Raw genomic sequence first — 12886 nt, forward strand, 5'->3', positions numbered from 1 at the left:
TACCTGGGGAGCCCCACCTAGGCCATGCTGGCACATATAAGTTGGTCAGTAAATATTTGTTGACTAAATCAACTCACAGATATCCTGTCCTTCCTCATTTCTTATTTTTTCCCTCAACCCACTATGTTCCATCACAGTTTTAATATAAATGCTTTTGGCACAAGAATGCCTGACACGGTACCCAGTACAGAAAAGGCTTCATACAATGGAGAAACTGTCAACACCTATGAAGCTTCCCTACACTGAGTCCCAGACCCTGGCCCTCAAAAACAGAGCAAATACTACACATGATGACAATTTTAATGGGGTAGAATTTACTTTTCTCACCTTAAGGGTGCGTTCAATGACTTTAGACAAAGGTATTCACTCAGGCTATCAACACTAAAATCAAAATAATGAGCATTGCCATCATTCCAAAAGGTTATTGCCTCAGTCTTCTCCCCAGTTGATCTCACCCCATCACTGTATTCAGGGGGCCAGGGATCTGCTTTCTGTAAATACATGGGACACTTTTTTTCTTTTCTAGAGTTTCATTACGCTGAGAGCCATACAATACCTCCACCTTTGTGTCTGACCTCTTTCACTTACTATACTTGTTTTGAGACTGATCCGTGTTGTCGTGTCTTAGTAGTTTACTAACTGTAATGAATAGCATCCCATTGTTACAGCTTTCACTTGTACATTCATCTGTTGATAGGCATTTGTGTTGTTCTGTTTGGATTCCATCAATTAAAAGTGAGAGAAAGATTCACGAACAATTCTGTACGTGCACATATGCCTTCATTTCTCTTGGATAAATACCTAAGACTGAACTGCTTGATCATATGGTAAATATATGTTTTACTGTATGAGAAACTGCCAAAACTCTTTTCCAAAGTGGCCGTAAAATTTTACATTCCCATCAGCAGTGTACCAGAGTGCCAGGAGCATCGTGTGCCAACCGCTGATATTGTCTCTCATTATAACTACACCTCCTCAATGTTCTAATGGATGTGTAGTGAGATCATGTGATGGTTTTAATTTTCATGTCCTTAATGGTGAATGACAGGGGAGATCTTTTCATGAATATATTGGCTGTCTATCATCTTTGGTGAAGAGTTTGTTCAGATTTGTCCATTTTTGTGCAGACTTTTTATTGGTTCTACTAGTGAGTCACAAGAGGTTTTTAAAAAAAAAAATTCTGGAAAGCTATCCTTTGTCAGATATATATTGATATTTTCTGCCAGTCTGGGGTTTGCCTTTGCATTTTCATCTGCTTACTAGTATATTATGATGAACAGAAGCTTTAAATTCTAACGTAGCCCAATTCAAACATTTTATATTCATGCTTTTGTGTCTTAAGAAATTTTTTTCTACCTGAAGGTTACAAAATTTATTCTAAAAGCTTTACAGTTTTAGCATTTAGGGCTATGATCCATCTCATGTTAATTTTAGTGTGTGATAGAGGGTTGAGGTTCATTTTTTCTCTATGTCGATAAGTTGTTCCAGACCATTTGTTGAAAAAGTAATCCTTTCCATATTGAATTACCCTGGCATCCTTATTGAAAATCAATTGACCTTACATACGTGGGCCTATTTTTGGACTCTCTATTATGTTTCATTGATCTATGTGTCTAAACTTATGCCAGTACACACTGTCTTGATTACTACAGCTTTACGGTAAATGTTGAGATCAGTAAGTTTTCTAACTTTACTTTTCTTTTTCAAAATTTTTTTGGCCATTCCAGGCACTTAGATATCCATATAAATTTTAGAATCAGCTTGAAATTTGCTACAAGAAAGCCTTCTGGGATTTTTATTAGGATTTAATTGAATCTATAAATCATTTTAGAGAGAAGTGACATTTTAATAATATTGACTCAAAAACAATATTGATTATGCTGAGATTTCATTGACTCTAGAAATAGATTTGGAGAGAGTTGAAATTGTAACAATATTCAGTCTTTCAAACTATAAACAAGGTGGATTCCTTTTGAAAGTCAGTCAGTCATGCCCAACTTTTGCAACCCCATGGACTATACAGTCCATGGAATCCTCCAGGCCAGAATACTGGACTGGGTAGCTGTTCCCTTCTCCAGGGGATCTTTCCAACCCAGGTACCAAACCCAGGTTTCCCGCATTGCAGGCAGATTCTTTACAAGTTGAGCCACAAGGGAAGCTCTAAACAAGGTAAATCAATCCATTTGTTCATTAATTTCTCATAAAAATATTTGTATTTTTCATAGTAGAGGTTTCATGTATTTTATGTTTGGGGATGCTATTGCAAATGGTGTCTTAGTTATTATTCTATTTGCTTATTGCTAATATACAAATTAGTAATAATATGCAAATAAATACAATTGATTTTTACACATTACTTCTGTATCCTGAAGTCTTACTAAAATAACTTACTAGTTCTACCAGGTTTTTTTCCCCTTTGGTAGATTTGTGAGGATTTGCAACATGTTTGATCACGTCATCTATGAAAAAAAAAAGGTGGTTTTACTTATAGCTAATTTGGATAACTTTTTATTTCTTTTCCTTATTGCACTGACTGGTAAGAGTTTCTACTAGACCGTTGAGTAAGTGGAAAGAGTAAACATCCTCATCTTAGCTCAGTTCAATTCAGTTGCTCAGTTGTGTCTGACTCCTTGTGGCCCCATGGACTACAGCACGCCAGGCTTCCCTGTCCATCACCAACTCCCAGAGCTTGCTCAAACTCATGTCCATCGAGTCAGAGATGCCATCCAATCATCTCATCCTCTGTCATCCCCTTCTCCTCCTGCTTTCAATCTTTCCCAGCATCAGGGTCTTTTCCAATGAATCAGTTCTTTGCATCAGGTGGCAAAAGTATTGGAGTTTCAGCTTCAGCATCAGTCCTTACAATGAACATTCAGGACTGATCTCCTTTAGGATGGACTGGTTGGATCTCCTTGCAGTCCAAGGGACTCTCAAGAGTCTTCTCCAACACCACAGTTCAAAAGCATCAGTTCTTCAGCACTCAGCTTTCTTTATGGTTCAACTCTCACATCCATACATGACTACTGGAAAAACCACAGCTTTGACTAGACGGAACTTTGCTGGTAAAACAGCTTTTTAATATGCTGTCTAGGTTGGTCACAGCTTTTCCAAGAAGCAAGTGTCTTTTAATTTCCTGGCTGTAGTCACTATCTTCAGTGATTTTGGAGCCCAAGAAAATAAAGTCTCTCACTGTTTCCATTGCTTCCCCATCTATTTGCCATGAAGCAATGGGACTAGATGCCATGATCTTAGTTTTCTGAATGTTGAGTTTTAACCCAACTTTTTCATTCTCTTCTTTCACTTTCATCAAGAGGCTCTTCAGTTCCTCTTCACTTTCTGCCATAAGGGTGGTGTCATCTGCATATCTGAGGTTATTTATCCCAGCAATCTTGATTCCAGCTTGTGCTTCATCCAGTCCAGCATTTCTCATGATGTGTACTCTGCATGTAAATTAAATAAACAGGATGACAATATACAGCCTTGACATAGTCCTTTCCCAATTTGAAACAGTCCGTTTTCCATGTCCGGTTCTAGCTGTTTCTTCTTGATCTGCACACACATTTCTCAGGAGGTGGGTAAGGTGGTCTGGTATTCCCATCTTTTCAAGAATTTTCCACAGTTTGTTGTCATCCACACAGTCAAAGTTTTTCATGTAGTCAATAAAGCAGAAGTAGCTGTTTTTCTGGAACTCTCTTGCTTATTCCATGATCCAACAGATGTTGGCAACTTGATTTCTGGTTCCTCTGCCTTTTCTAAATCGAGTTTGAACATCTAGAAGTTCTCAGTTCACATACTGTTGAAGCCTGGCTTGGAGAATTTTGAGTGTTACTTTGCTAGCATGCGAGATGAGTACAATTGTGCAGTAATTTGAGCATTGTTTGGTATTGCCTTTCTTTGGATTGGAATGAAAACTGACCTTTTCCAGTCCTGTGGCCACTGCTGAGTTTTCCAAATTTGCTGCCATATTGAATGCAGCACTTTAACAGCATCATACTTTAGGACTTGAAATAGCTCAGCTGGAATTCCATCACCTCCACTAGTTTTGTTCATAATGATCCTTTCTAAGACCTACTTAACTTCACATTCCAGGATGCCTGGCTCTAGGTGAGTGATAACACCATCATGGTTATCTGAGTCATGAAAATCTTTTTTGTATAGCTCTTCTGTGTATTCTTGCCACCTTTTCTTAATATCTTCTACTTCTGTTAAGTCCATACTGGTTCTGTACTCATCATAATCTTGGAGCAAAAAGGATTCAGGTTTCACCATTAAGTGATATATTTTAAAATAGCTTTATTGAGATATAATTCACATGCTACAAAATTAAGCCATATAAAGTACATAATTTAGTGACTTTAGTATATTTGTAGAGATGTGAAATCATTGGCCTATCAGATTGAGGAGGTTCCCTTCAATTTTTCATTTTCTGGGAGATTATTATAATGGATAGATGTTGAATTTTTTCACATGTTTTTCTTGCATCAATTAAAGGACCAAATAGTATTTTTCCTCCATTGTAATAAAGTTAACTACATTAACTGATTTTTAATATTAATCAATCTTCTAGTTCTGGAATAAATACCACTTAGTCATAGTGTATTATGCTTTTTATATATGTATCATTTTTGGTTTGCTAATATTTTGCTAAAATGTTTTGACCCATGCTCATGAAGGATATTGGTCTTGGCTTTCTTTTCTTATAATATCTTGTCTGGCTTTAATATCAGGATACTGCTTCCCTGTAAAATTAGATGTGTTTCTTCTGCTATATTTTCAAAGTGAGTTTATGTTGGGTTGGTGGTATTTCTGCCTTGAATGTTTCATACAATTCACCATTTAAACCATCTCACTGCACAAGTTTATCTGCAGGAAGTTTACTATGAATTAATGTCTTTGATTGATATTCAGGTTCTCTATCAATTTTTGAAATAATTTTTATTGTCTTTCAAGGGGTTTGTCCATTTCATACAGATTGTCAAGTTCATTAATATCAAGTTGTTTATAATACTCTGTTAGTTACCCTTATAATGTGTGTAAGATCTTCGAGATATTTCCTTTTTCATTATTGATATTGGTAATATTTATATCCTTTTGGTTCCTTCATCAATATTGTTGTTCAGTCATTAAGTTATGTCTAATTCTTTGCCACCCAATAGACTGCAGCATGTCAGGCTTCCCTGCTCTTCACTATCTCCCAGAGTTTCCTCAAACTCATGTCCATTGAGTCGATGAAGCCATTCAACCATCTCATCCTCTGTCACCCCTTCTTCTCCTGCCCTCAATCTTTCCCAGCATCACAGTCTTTTCCAATATTATATTAATCTTTTCAAATAATCACCTTTGTTTTAATTGATGTTCATTATTTTTTCTGTTTTTTACATCATTGATTCATTATTTGTTTTCTACTGAGTACGTGTTTAATTTGTTCTTATGTTTCTAGCTTAAGGTAGAAGCTTACATTATTACTTGTCATAGAGTTTTAACCTTTTCTAATGTAAGATATTAAGAACACACAGAAGAACTATACAAAAAAGATCTTCATGACCCAGAAAACCACAGTAGTGTGATCACTCACCTAGAGCCAGACATCCTGGAATGTGAAGTCAAGTGGGCCTTAGGAAGCATCATTAGGAACAAAGCTAGTGAAGGTGATGGAATTCCAGTGGAGCTATTTCAAATCCTAAAAAATGATGCTGTGAAAGTGCTGCACTCAATATGCCAGCAAATTTTGAAAACTCAGCAGTGGCCACAAGACTGGAAAAGGTCAGTTTTCGTTCCAACCCCAAAAAAAGGCAATGTCAAAGAATGTTCAAACTACTGCAGAATTGCACTCATCTCACACTTTCATGCATTGGAGAAGGCAATGGCAACCCACTCCAGTGTTCTTGCCTGGAGAATCCCAGGGACAGGGGAGCCTGGTGGGCTGCCGTCTATGGGGTCGCACATAGTCGGACATGACTGAAGCGACTTAGCAGCAGCAGCAAAGTAATGTTCAAAATTCTCCAAGCCGGGCTTCAACAATATGTGAACCGTGGACTTCCAGATGTTCAAGCTGGATTTAGAAAAGGCAGAGGAACCAGAAATCAAATTGCCAACATCCATTGGACCATCAAAAAAGCAAGAGAGTGACAGAAGAACATCTCAGTCAGTTCAGTTCAGTCACTCAGTCCTGTCTGACTCTTTGCAACCCCATGGACAGCAGCATGCCACTTCTGCTTTATTGACTATGCCAAAGCCTTTGACTGTGTGGATCACAATAAATTGTGGAAAGTTCTTAAAGAGATGGGAATATCAAACCACCTGACCTGTCTCTTGAGAAATCTGTATGTAGGTCAAGAAGCAACAGTTAGAACCAGACATGGAACAACAGACTGGCTCCAAATTGGGAAAGGAGTATGTTAAGGCTGTATATTGTCACCCTGTTTATTTAGCTTATATGTTGGACTGGTACACATCATGCTGGGAGAAATATCAATAATGTTGGACTGGATGTCATGAAAACTGACTCATTTTGATGCCAGGAAATTTTGAAGGTGTGTCCAAGGGGATGACACAGATGGATGGTTGCATGGCCTACCAGGCTTCTCTGATGGGATTTTCCAAACAAGCAAGTACTGGAGCTGGTGATTGCCATTGCCTTCTACAGTCCATGACCAAGCAATATTAAAGACAGCATATTAAATGTAAGCTTAAACATTATATGGTCCATTTTTCAAATAGCTATGGTTTTCTTTAGTCATGTATGCCAAAAGTTGGATTTTGAAAGCTGAGTGCATAAGATTTCTGCTTTGAACTGTGGTGTTATTTAGAAGTATCTTGTTTAATTTCCAAACAAACATTCAACATTCCATCTAAAGAGATCACTCCTGAATATTTTTGAATGGACTTATTTCAATAATTTGGCCACCTCCAATCATTTGACATACCAATGAAGACTGACTCATTGAAAAAGACTCTTGATGCTAGAAATTTTAACAGGTGGACATATGGTCTGACTTGGATAATGGTTGGATGGTTCCTGACTTGATGGACATAGCAGGTAAGCTCTAGGGCTTGATGGGCATTTGTTGTGGAGTGTTGGGGTAAAAGTCAGTTAGACACAACTGAGTGACTGAACTGAATGTAAGCTTTTAAACCTATATATTTGCCTTTATTACATTTCACAGATTTTACACGATAATATCAATTTTCTTTTTATTTAGTCCAAAATATTTTCTAACTTCCATATGATTTCTTCTTTGAATCATGTATTATTTAGAAGTATGCTGCTTAATTTCCAAACATTTGGGGATTTTTCAGATATTTTTCCATTACTTATTTCTAATTTAATTCCTTGTGATCAGAGGACATACTACATATGATTTCAATCATTTTAAATTTCTAGAGAATTATTTAACAGCTGGACATATGGTCTATCTTGGTAAATGTTCCTTGTGTACTAGAAAAGAATGTGTATTTTGCATTTGTTGAGTGGAGTGTCCAATAAATGTCAGTTAGTCCAAGTTGTTTAGAATGTTTAAAAATCCATGTCTCTCTTTTGATTTGTCTTTATACATAAATATAATATCTGCAATTTGTTTTTCTCTATAGATCTATATTTGTTTCATAGATTTGTTTTTTCTCTTTGCAGATTTGTCTGTTTCTTCATGCATTTTGAAGTCAGTTATCCTGTGTTTACACACTTAATATTATTATGCCTTCTTAATTAATTGATCCCTTTAATCATTGTGAAATATCCCTGTTAATCCTTCATAATATTTCTTATTCTGAAGCCTATTTTTTCTAGATAACTCCCTGGCTAAAAAGCCATATGTTTTTAACCCCTGGAGAACTTAAATATAATTCTTATAGATCACTCCAGTTTTACTATCCTAGGACTTCCCTTGTGGCTCCAGACAGTAAAAGCGTCTGCCTCCCATGGACCGGGTTTCAATCCTGGGTGGGGAAGATGCCCTGGACTTACTCCCAGTATTCTTGCCTGGAAAATCCCATGGGCCGGAGGAGCCTGGTAGGCTACAGTCCATGGGGTCACAAAGAGTCGGACACGAGCGACTTCACTTTACTATCCTAACAATGTCTAATTTTTTACTATAGAATTGAGACCATTTATATTTGATGAAATTAATGATATGATTTTATTTAAATCTGTCATTTTGCCATCATTTTGCTATTTGTCTCATCTATTCTTTGTGTTTTCCTCCAGTTTTCTTTCTTCTGGATTGGCTCAGTGTCTTTTAATTCTATTTTATCACCTCTATTGGTTTGTTGGCTATATTTTTATTTTTCAAGGCTCATCTAGGGTTTACAATATGCATCCTTATTTATGTTTACCTTGAAATAACATCCTATACTATCTCATATGTAATGTAAGACTATTGCAATAATGTACTTTTATCTCTTATCCCGTTCTTTGTGCTAATGTTGTCACACAGTTTGCTTTTTCACGTTAAAATTCCCGCAACATATTCTTATTGTTTTTGCTTTAAGTGATCAATTATGTTTTAAGAAATTTTTAAATGATAAAATGACTCAATAAAAATGTCTTTGTGTCCCAATTTAAAGTTCCATCTAGAATCAAAGCTATGGTTTTTCCAGTTGTCATGTATTTCATGTGAATATCTTAGAGTTGGACACTTAAAAAGAAATTTTTTAACCCGGGTTTCTGAGAAAAGTCATGCTAAAGAACTGATGCTTTTGAACTGTGGTATATTATTTTGTTCTTTTTTCCTCTCTCTCTTTCTCTTCTAAAGACTCCAGTTTGCATGAGAAGTTTTTTAATTTAAAACTCTTGAGCCACACAGTCTTATTTCTTGGATTTGGTCCTGGCAGTGAAAGCATGGAGTACTAACCACTGGACTGAGATCAAATGCCTTCAGTTATATTGCTTTATCTTCAACTTTATTTTTTATTTCATGTATTCTGCTGTTAATCTAAAGATAAAAATCAGTCCTGTAATTTAATTCATTGTTAAGTTGACATGATGACTGTATAGTCTGCCAAACATGGAATTTTTCCAGGCAAGAATACAATTCCCATTCTCTCCAGGGATCTTCCCAACCCAGGGATCGAATCCAGGTCTCTTGCATTGTAGATGGATTTTTTACCATCTGAGCCACCAGAGAAGCCCCAATAACTGATTGTATTGAGTGCATTTATAATACCTGTTTCCATGTCTTTGTCTACTAGCTTTATAACCTCTGTCATTTGGGGGCTTGTTCATGTTGACTGATTGTTCTCCAGGCTTTAGATCACATTTTCCTGCTTTTTTGCATGTCCAGTCACTTTTTATCAGATGCCAAATAATAGAAAGGAGTACATCAAGGCTGTATATTGTCACCCTGCTTATTTAACTTCTATGCAGAGTACATCATGCAAAATGCTGGGCTGGATGAAGCATAAGTTAGAATCAAAATTGACAGGAGAAATATCAATAACTTCAGATATGGAGATGACACCATCCTTGTGGCAGAAGGCAAAGAAGAAGTGAAGAGCCTCTTGATGAAAGTGAGAGGAAAAGTGAAAAGTTTTTGGGTAAATTCAGAAACTAAGATTTATAGTATCTAGGTCCTATCACTTCATTGATGGGGAAACAATGAAACAGAGAGACTTTATTTTGGGCCTCTAATCACTGCAGATCATGACTGCAGCCATGAAATTAAAAAGACATCCTTGGAAGAAAAGCTTATGACCAACCTAGACAGCATATTAAAAAGCAAAGCTGTACAACAAAGTTCCATCTAGTCAAAGCTAAAATATTGTATTTTTCTTTGTTAAGAGTTAGATTTTGTTTAATTCCTTTTAAAAATGTTGACCACTGCTCTGACAGAAAATTAAGTCTCTTGCAGATTAGTTTCATTTGCTTGATGCTTATTTTTAAACCTTTTGCTATGAGTCTAGATTATCCTTTATGGCTATTTTAGCCCCACCATTAACACCCAAGTCTTACAAGATTCCAAGTCTTACAAGGTCTTTAGGTTCCTACTAAATGTTCCATGTGTGGAATGGGGCTTTCTGCTCTGACTGGTAAAAACTTAAATTATTCCTGGTCCTATGTGATCTCTAGGAATTGTTCAATCTACATGTACAGAAAAACTCCTTTTGCCAGAAATCTCACCCTACAGTTATGCAGATTTGTATTCAACCAACGACTCCAGGGAACCCATATGCACATTTCCGGAGCTCTTTCTTAGCATAACTCCTTCCCTTCCTATAGTCTGTGTCTCACAAATTCTATCTGCATCAACCCACCTAAATTCTAACCTCTGTCGTCTCAACTCGTCAAATGTAGGGTTCTGTTTTTTCTCACTCCACGCACCGTTGTCCAGAAATAACCTGGAAGGAGAAGACCACGACAGTCACTGGATTCACATCATTTGCTTTCCTTCTCAGAAATCAGAGTGGCATGCTGCCTATATAGTCGGATGTTTGAAAACATATATTTTGTCCAATTTTCTAGTTGTTTTGAGTGGTAGATTAAGCAGGGATCCTAATAACCTACATGACTGGGAGTGAGAGGTATGTAAATGCTTTTGTTTGAAAAAAAAACCACTATATATTTTAAATCAACTATTTGTATAGTAATTCCATATAGCATAAGATGGGACCAAAAATACAACTGCTCACCTGTAAATCAAATGATATAAATCAACTAATATTTGAAGAAATTGTAAAAATCTTTGCACATGTAATAAATGAACGTGGAGTTGGTACTTTACTGCCAAAATATAATGAAAACCTGTCAAGAAATCTAAAAGTCATTTGTATCTGAATAATACAATAACTAGTTTTAAGGAAATAAGCAGTTTTTTTTTCAGCACTTCATTTGATAGTATTCAATGACCTAATGTTTTCTGCTCTTGGGAAGTTTTTCTGACCAAATAACCTCTGCTCTGTTTACTTGTTTTCACTTCTCTGAAATGTAAAGATGAATTTCACACTAGGGTACCAAACATAGGATTGCCTATGACACTGGATGTCTTTCTAGAAAATATAAGAGTCCTCCAAACTTCAAGATTCACAATAGTTAAGAAAAAACATTCTACGCTACGTCTTTATTTTTATTGGAGATTGAGATTCTTCTCCCCAGTCCTCTTTGCCCCGCAATCCTTCAACAAAACCAATACCATCACTACCATACAACTAGTCCCCGCTTGCACATAGGTTAATTTACAAACTCTTTTTTTATAACACTAGTTGCTTAGAACTTGGAATGCATTTTTAGACAGGTTAGAGACTTTTTTGAGATGCTATGGTATATGTTACAGGTTCTGTACAGGATCCAGACCAACTCAGAGAGAACTCTTTTTTAGAGAGAAAACAACTAAGCCCGTTCACAATATAACTTAATGATTATGGAGTCTATCTATCCTCCGTTTCCCATAAATATTGAAGTACTGCCTCGTGAATCTGCCTGCCACTACAGGGGACACTGGTTCCATCCCTGGTCTGGGAAGGTTCCACATGCCTTGGAGCTACTAAGCCTGTGCACCACAACTGCTGAGCCCACGTGCCGCAGCTTCTGAAGCCTGCTGACCCTAGAGCCCATGCTCTGCAACAAGAGAAGCCACCGCAATGAGAAACCCGCACCCCACAACTGGAGAGTCGTCCCCACTCGCTGCAACTAGAGAAAGCCCGTGTGCAGCAACCAAGACCTAGTGCAGCCAAATATAAAACTGAAAAAAAGGAAAGAAGTGGATAACATGAAGGAGCCAAAACCCTTGTCAAGTTTCTAATTTAAAAATCTCATTATTGATTATTGACTCTGTGTTACCCTATGTAATTCTCACGAATCTGCAAGACAGGTATCTGTATTCCTACTTTTAGGATAAGGAAAGTAAACCTTTGTTGGTGGTGGTGTTCAGTTGCTAAGTTGTGTCCAACTCTTTGTGGCCCCATGAACTGCAGCATGCCAGGACTTCCTGTCCTTCACTGTCTCCCAGAGTTTGCTCAAATTCATGTCCATTGAATTGTAAGCCTTAGAAAGGTTAAATACGGTGTACAAGGTCACATAAGAAGTTATAGAGGTAGGGCCAAAATCCAAACCCAGATTCATTTAACAGCCAAAACTGTGTTCTTAATCACACTTACTTTGCAAGTCCAAGTTTGTCTTTTCACGGGTACAACTCTCCAACATCCACAATCCTTTCAAGTGAAACCATAAACTCTCAAAGGAGAATGGATGTGAGATTGGATAAAACAGGAATAAAACTAACCCTGCAATCTAAGTTCGTTCTGGGTTCATGAACTCTTTCTTTCTTTTTCTTTCCTTCCTTCCTTCTTCCTTTTTCTCAACTATAATTGACACACAACATTATATTAGTTTCAACATCATAATGATCTGATATTTGTATATACTGCAAACTGATCACAGTAAGTCTAGTTAACATCTATCACCACACAGTTACACATTTTTTTCTCTAGTGATTAGAATTTCTAAGATATATTCTCTTACAACTGTCAAAGATGCAATACAGTATTACTCACCATGCTGTACATTACATCCCCATGGCTTCTTTCTTTCACAACTGGAAGTTTGTAGCTTTTGATCCTTAATTTCACCTAACCCTAACCCTAACCCCTAACCCCTTACCCTCTTCCACCCCCAACTCCCACTTATGGCAACGACCAAGCTGTTATCTGTATCATGAGCTTGGTTTTGTTTTGTTTTTAGATTCCACATATTAGTGAGATCATATGGTATTTCTCTCTTTGTATGACTTATTCTCTTAGCATAATGCCCTCAAGATCCATCCATGGTGTTGCAAATGGTAAGATTTCCTTCTCTTTTATTGCTGAGTAATACATATTCATCCATCAAGGAACACTTGGGTTGTTTCCATATGTTGGCTATTGTAAATAATGCTACAATGAACATGAAAATGTATAT

The sequence above is a fragment of the Bos mutus genome, chromosome 16 (assembly GCF_027580195.1).
Source record: "Bos mutus isolate GX-2022 chromosome 16, NWIPB_WYAK_1.1, whole genome shotgun sequence".
In the NCBI taxonomy this organism is placed as follows: Eukaryota; Metazoa; Chordata; class Mammalia; order Artiodactyla; family Bovidae; genus Bos; species Bos mutus.